The sequence below is a fragment of the Geospiza fortis genome, unplaced genomic scaffold, assembly GCF_000277835.1.
Source record: "Geospiza fortis unplaced genomic scaffold, GeoFor_1.0 scaffold429, whole genome shotgun sequence".
Lineage (NCBI taxonomy): Eukaryota > Metazoa > Chordata > Aves > Passeriformes > Thraupidae > Geospiza > Geospiza fortis.
The window spans coordinates 1,498,492-1,505,570 of record NW_005054411.1 but is presented as its reverse complement, the minus strand read 5'-3'; the positions used below and the strand labels follow the sequence as shown (position 1 = coordinate 1,505,570).

The 7,079-nt window shown below is 36.8% G+C and overlaps 2 protein-coding genes across 2 annotated transcripts in view; one reads left to right on the top strand and one right to left on the bottom strand.

Annotated features, from left to right (window-relative positions):
- The window catches only part of LRRN3 (leucine rich repeat neuronal 3), a 32,387-nt gene extending 31,788 nt beyond the window's left edge, over positions 1 to 599 (bottom strand). The window contains 1 exon segment of the mRNA XM_014309196.2: positions 33 to 599. The gene's annotated coding sequence lies outside the window, so the exon portion shown is untranslated.
- Positions 1 to 7,079, top strand: part of IMMP2L (inner mitochondrial membrane peptidase subunit 2) — a 398,309-nt gene that overhangs the window by 184,769 nt on the left and 206,461 nt on the right. The window lies entirely within an intron of this gene.

Below are 7,079 nucleotides of genomic sequence, written 5' to 3'. Positions count from 1 at the left end.
CAGAATAAAATTGAAAATAAAGAGGAACTTACCCTATAATAAGAGTAGTTTCAGAGCTGGAGGAGTTCTTGCATCTCAGTAATTTTGAATCCTTAGTTCAGGTAGCGATATACTTGTATTAAAGCCAGAGTCGGTATAGACGAGCACACATGTACGTGTGGGTGTGAGTCGGGGTGCATGCGTGTGTCTAACAGTCTATAATACAGAGATGTATCTATTGATATCCTACAACATGAGAGACTCTCCGTGCTGCCAGCTGAGATCCCTTGCGTTTGCCAGGCGCTGTTGCTGCCTGGCTGTCTGAGGCTCGCAATCCAGCGGAGAGAGAAAGGCGGGGGAGAGAGCAGCTCGCTAGCTGCTCTTATTTCTCCTTGTTTCCATGGTGGTTAGCGGTGCACGGCTCAGGCGCTGGGCTGTCACACTGACACGGTGCTGCTGCTGAGCGGTCATTAATAGCGGAGCCGCGCTCCCCGGAGGAGCGGTGCTGGCGCGCCCAGATGCGCGCAGTGCGCGGCTGCGTGGCCGTGGGAAGATGTCTGGTACGTGACACCGCTGCGGCTCGGGGACGGGAGCACCGCACCAGCCCGTGAACGCGCCCAGATAGCTCCTCCGATCTCTGGGAGCTACGGGGCATGCTTTCTGTCTGTACACAACAGATTGGGAGGTCCACATTTTCTACCCCCACCCCCTTTTTTATTTTTTATTTTTTTTCCCTTTAAGGGCTGTTATCTGTACTCAGAACAACTTATTAGAGATCACTGAAGTTCTGCAAAGGCTGCTGTAGTTCAGAGGATACTGTGTGATGAAACCGTTCAGGAAAAATGTGCTGTGCCTTGCTCCCAGTTTTGGTGCCTTTTTTGGTTTTTTTTAAGCTTAAGATAGGAAAATATTTTACATATTCTTCCTCTTCCAAATTTTGTCAAATATTGCATTTTACTACCTGTGCTTATCAGTAGAAAGTAAGAGCATTAATACATCTTCCTGAGAAATAAAATTTTTAAATGAACTCTGAAAGGGGTTGGTTAAATAAGAAGTCAGTTTTTCTCAATCTCTCACTGCTTGAGTCTGTCTTTTGTGGCCATCCAATTATATAAACAATGGATGCCCAGAATTTTCCTTCCCTTTCTTTCTTCTTTCTTTATGCCATCCTCTTTGGTGAATGATTTATTTTTCCCCTGTTTATTCTGTGTCTGTGACCAAAGGGCATACAAGCTATGAAGGTTTTAAAAACTGTAGAATAATTTCTGATTATCATCACCCCTTCTCCTAAATATATAGAACAATAAATGACACAAATGTTGTTAGGAAAAGGTTTTTTATCATATATACTGTTTATATAAAAGAAATTACTTTATAATAGGATATGATTAATAATGAAGCACAAAGAATTGGTTATCAACAGGTCAAAAAGAAGAAAATGTTGGATCTCTTGCGTGAGTTCAGTCCCACAGCCCTGAGCAAGTCAGGCCACCCTCTAGTGGACTGAAGTGAGATGTGGTTCTCACTTCACACTCATCTGCTTTGAAGAAAGGCTCATGCTCTTGTCTAATAACAGTATGAATATTTTCTGAAGATTAGTAAATGGTGTGAATTAGTGTACTTTTTGCTACAGCAATAGCACCAAAATTTTACAATAAAATAGTTGCTAATTTATGAATACTGAGTCACATCTTAATTCACTTTGGATCAGATCTTGGACTGCATTATTTTTGTTTTTATTTAGTAAGAAAATAATTTTATTCTTAATAAAATCACTTTTTATGAAAATTGAATTAAATGAATGCCACCATTCTGAATAAATTTCAGGTTGTTATAATTGGTTAGGGCAAATTTTACAAAACTACTCCTGTTAGGCTCACTGGTACCTACATTGTGACTATATTTAAGTAGTCTTTTCCTTCTGCCTCAAATTTTTGAATACTGCACTTAAGCTAGCTACAGTGAACAAAGAGTTAAATTTTTTCAAAGATGTGTGCTGTTCATTTTTCGCTCATCCAACTGAGTGGGACTGTTTCATAGATGAAATAATAGCATTTATGTGACTGATTAGCTGCAAATAGGTGAGATACTCTAGGCCAGGGAAAGGCCACGTGGTCTTTTTATTTTCTCTCATTCTTTGTTATGGATATTCAAATTTTTTCTAATGTGACCTAAAGAGTTATTATGAAAAAGTTTGGGCAAATCCATCTTTGGTTACCTTTCAGGTCTTCTTGCCTGAGGTTGGGACAGGGAAAACTCAGATCAGAAAGATGTCACATCATTGTTCTGTAGCCTCAGGGCTCACTGGTGAAACCTTGTTTCTCCTTTGCCCCACGAGGTGGCTCTTGGAGTCTCTGATGTATGTGATGTTCACCACCATGAGCTGCAAATTCAAGCCATTTTAAACTTCCAAGTCAGCCTACAAGCTTTCCCTGCTGCACAACATAATGTCCTGTGTTGGATGGGATAATGCTCAGGATGTTTTAAGTAAGCACAACCCAAAGCCAGAAGAGTAAGACCTCTTGCCACGGTAGCTCCCACAAAAAAATGGAAATCCTTCCTGATCTCAGCCCTCTCCTACCTCGCCCCCGCAAAAGATATTAACCTGTGCTAGAGGGATGGGATTGTGGGGGCAGTAAGAGAAAAGAATATTTCAAAAAATTTGGACAAAGTTGGAAATGTTCTTTTAAAAACAACTAAAGCAACTAAAACTCCTATCTCATCCAGTGGAGAAACAGATGATCTGGAGAAAGGTAAATAGATAGGGACTAGCATTGCCCTGTGTGAAATCCTTCTTGGGTTTTGCCCCTAGCCTCCTCATGAACTTGCTTTCATTCATTCAAAATTTGGCTTTCTAATTAACATGAGAATCATGCAAAAACATATTCAGTGATTTGACATGTGAAATTAAGATTAGAGAAGTGCTTCATTTTGGTTGATTGGTATGGACTGTGTAATTAGAGGGCTAGATAATTAAATCAACTAAAGTATACTTGCATAAAGAAAGTGAGTTCTTATGATAGACTATATATGCAATTAAAGTACTTCCTTGATAGGCATACATTTACATATTAGTTAAAATGTTATTAAATCACACTAAAATTCTGTTTTGTAAAAAAAAGTGAAGTAATTGAATTTTATTATTTAGGTAATGCTAAAGAATATTTTTTAAAACTATCTGCAGGAGAAAAGTATCTTTTATAACCAAAACAATTATCATTATTAAAGTTCATTAAGATATTTTTCTGCTGATTTCACTGTGATGCTTAATGGTTTTAAAATAGCAATGTAATCAATTTTATGAAAATCATATATATAGCTTAATAGGTTACAGGATAGAAAAAACTTCTCTCAGACTGATAGAGAGACAATGAAATTAATGCAGACTAACTCCAGCAATTTATTTAGCATACATTTTATCTGATTACTGAGTTCACATTAAATAAACTAAGTAATTATTTGTTTTAATGGACAATAAACACAATCCATAAATCCCTTAGTTATTTAAATACAATGATTCTGTGTCTACATTTTTCTCAAAATTGGAAGATGATTTCAAAACTTTTTCCTTTTTTCATTATGTAGAAAGGCAGAGCATCCCTAGGCCTCCATATCCTTTTTTGCTGGTTCAGGATTACCCATGGCCATTTCTAGTGTTTTCAGTCTTTGAGAACACAGCTCTGTTTAGAATGCAGCAAGTGTAGTTAAAAACTGTGATAAATACTGTGCAGTTACAGTAAAAATACCACAACTATTTGATTTAAATTCTAAGATGATACACTTTATATCAGAAATTGGAAATTATTTTTTTAAGTGTGTATTCATACAGATTATGGCCATGAGTAAAAGAGACAACACTTTTGGAACAGCTTTATCACTTATAACTACATGTGCTCCTATCTTGGTTTCTGAGGCACCATGACTACAAGGAGGAGGCTCATTCTTCTTGTAGCCCATTGAGTAAAAAAGAGGTGAGCTGGTGGGGTTTTGTTTGACAGATTAATTCTCACCAGTTCTGTAAAGCACGCCTTTTTATATCTTCCATGTGGGTTGTGGAGTATTTTTTTCTGAGTGAAGGTCAGTTTCAAAGAAATCTGTGCTGTGGTGTCAATTAATAAATTAACTGACTTACAAATTATAGCTGGTTGTCATTGTATGATTTGCCTGGAAGACCACCACTTCATGTAACCCTGTTCTGCCAGCATTTTCAGTCCAATGTTATCAATCTGACATTGTCATGTGCATTTGACAACCTTGCATTATCATGGCAAGACTATTGATGTTTTCCTAAAAGGGCTATGCTCCCATCCAGACTAATTTTTATTGATATGTATCTCTCCAAAATGGAATAATTTTTTTTCAGTGATAAACAGAAGAAACATTTCTGGCTCTTGTTCTTTGTCTTTTTTGAAGATGAAAGGCTTGTTGCCAACAATGAATTCAAATTTCTAGAGTTGCGCTTCATAATGAAAAATGCTGTATCAGATTACTTAACCTGCTATGAAATTTCTTTTATCAGATCTGAGAGTTAGTGTTGATACAATAGAGCAAAAGCAGATGGAAACAAATCTGTAAAGAATTTTCACATAAGGAAAAATTTACTTATGCACAAAGCCCCAGTTACTTCTTTAAATGTTATGTAGGTAGTAGGTGCTATATGACTTGGCAAAATCTGGAACTGCATAGTAAAGAGCCTTATAGTACAGGCAAATTCAGTCATGTGTGATGGGGTTGAATGAAATCAGGGGTGAGGAGATGATCTTGGTGATCAAGGAGATATTTCCTATTCCAGAAAACTTGCCTGTTCATGTAGCAACTGTTTTCTAGGAAACAAAAAGTATGACATCCCAGGCAAAAGCTATAGTCTCTTTCCTCATTATAGGTCCCAGAGCCATAGTCAGCCTTCTGCAGGAGTGGCTTGAGGTCTGAAAATCTTAACAAGTTTTATCCCTACTAGGTCCAACACAGGGGGATATCTGAGTTCTAATTTTCATCCTTGACCCTATTCTAATAGGCAAGAATCCCTGGCATACCAGTATCTGCAGAAGGCTGGAAGTGAGTCACACATAGCAACCACAACCTTGCTGCATCACATGGCATTCTTAATGAAGACACAGTAGTAAAAAGCAGCTAGAGAATCTTTATATGCAGCTGGATAAGGCTGATGAAATATCTGTAAAGCAATTTTCAAGCTCAGTGTATATGTTTAAAAATTGATTTCATCTCACAAAGTTTATGTCTTGTGGTGACATCTCAGGTTTTGTAGCCTTCGTTAATTGGATATAACTAACTGCGATCTTCTCTGTGGTGGATCTTTATGACTGAGATACCCTTGTAGATTTCTGATGGATCTGCTTGTTTGTGATCCTCGTTTGTGGGACCCAGAATGTGCATGGAATATAGCAGTCAGTGTCATAGCTCTTGGAGCTAATCTGTTCTAAGGCTGAGGAAGAAAATAGTGGCAATAATGATTTGAATGTAAGGCCTAGAATTTCCACCCTGCTGTCAGTTTGTTGTAATTGGATGGTGATAGGTCTGGAAATTTCTCTCCTTAGAGAGAAGCCATTTTCCTTTTCTTTGCTCATATCTTTTTGCCTTTCTATGGAACATTAATTGATATTTTATCTGAAACAGGTTTTTACTTTTTCTGTTGATGCTGTGGTTTGGCAAATAGTATGTGATCAGTGAAAAGGAGCCTCCTTCTCTAAGTAAAAAAATTATTTTAAATTTAGCCATCTTCCCTGATAATGCCACATTTGTGGCAATAAATGTGATATATAGTGTGTGTGTTTCTCAAGGACAGATCTTCAGACTTGAATTTTTAAACTTTTTTGATGAAACTAAAAAAATTATTCTTGTTGCATTTTATTGTGGTTTACTATTAAAATGGGTGGAAAACAATAGAAATTCTAAATTTCTACTTTTCATAAGTATTTGCACAAGAGCTGTACTGGTGATTTAGAAAACTTTAGTCACTAAGCTAAATATTAGAACTAGAATGTCATTTTGCTTTTAGTTACTTTTACTGTGAGACTGAGAGAGGTATCAGTTATTTCCCCATGCCATTAACAGCATGAATTTGTCGTGGTGATGACAAGAAAGAGCACAATGAAGTGCAGTGTGTCCTCAGAATATGGTTACCTAATGTTAATTTGAATAAAGTACACTAAACTATGGGAGTGTAATGGGTACCTAAGTGAAGCCCTTAGAGTTTAGTTATACAATTTCATTTTTTTCAACTTGCAGATCTAGAAAATTAATTAAAAGGTGACTGTAACATAGAACATCCATACTGATTAAAACCCAAACAATGTAACTAGGAATGTAGTAAATGTCTTCCCTCTCATCTCTAGTTTCACTTCCAAAAACTGTACACATTAAATATTTTTATTTAAATGTAAAGCTATCTTTAAATCAATAAGCTGGGAGTAGAAAGGATCATGTACACCGTGACTTACTGGAGGAGGAGTTGTTTCAGAGGCTTTCACATAGTTTCCATTACTAAGGAAACCACTTATTTTGTCTGTGCATGTTTTGAATAGATCTCTCATTTGAAGTCTGGTGCTCAGACACAGGATTGCATTATAGCACTGAGAAAGAGGTAAAGGAAACAAAAGAGGCATAAAACTGCTGCATCTTTAAGGAATATAGTATATTGTATTACATGCTTATGAAAGTGTAGATATCTATATATGCTTATGAAAGTCTCTCTTATCTCTATCTATTTGACAGATCTCTCTATATATGTATGCATTTTGATTATTTTGTTCCTACAAAAAGCAATGTGAAAATATTAATAAATTAGGCAGGGAAAGCAGATCTTTTTACTTCCTGTTCTTTGTATGCCTCTATTGTAAGGGCAGTTGAAAAATCTGGTGCACCATTTTGGCAGCCACAAATATGAGTCCTGATTTTCAATTCCTGAAACAAAACATAGTGTGAGATCAAAGTAGAAAAAAATCCCTATCCATGGTTTTGGATGAAAAAAGGCTGCAAGGATGGCTCTGCATTCAACAGCTGATCAAACCTTTGCTTGGAAAGTGAGTCTGGTTTGGCAAAATTCTTGATGAAATGCAAGACCTGACTGCAAATACACACCA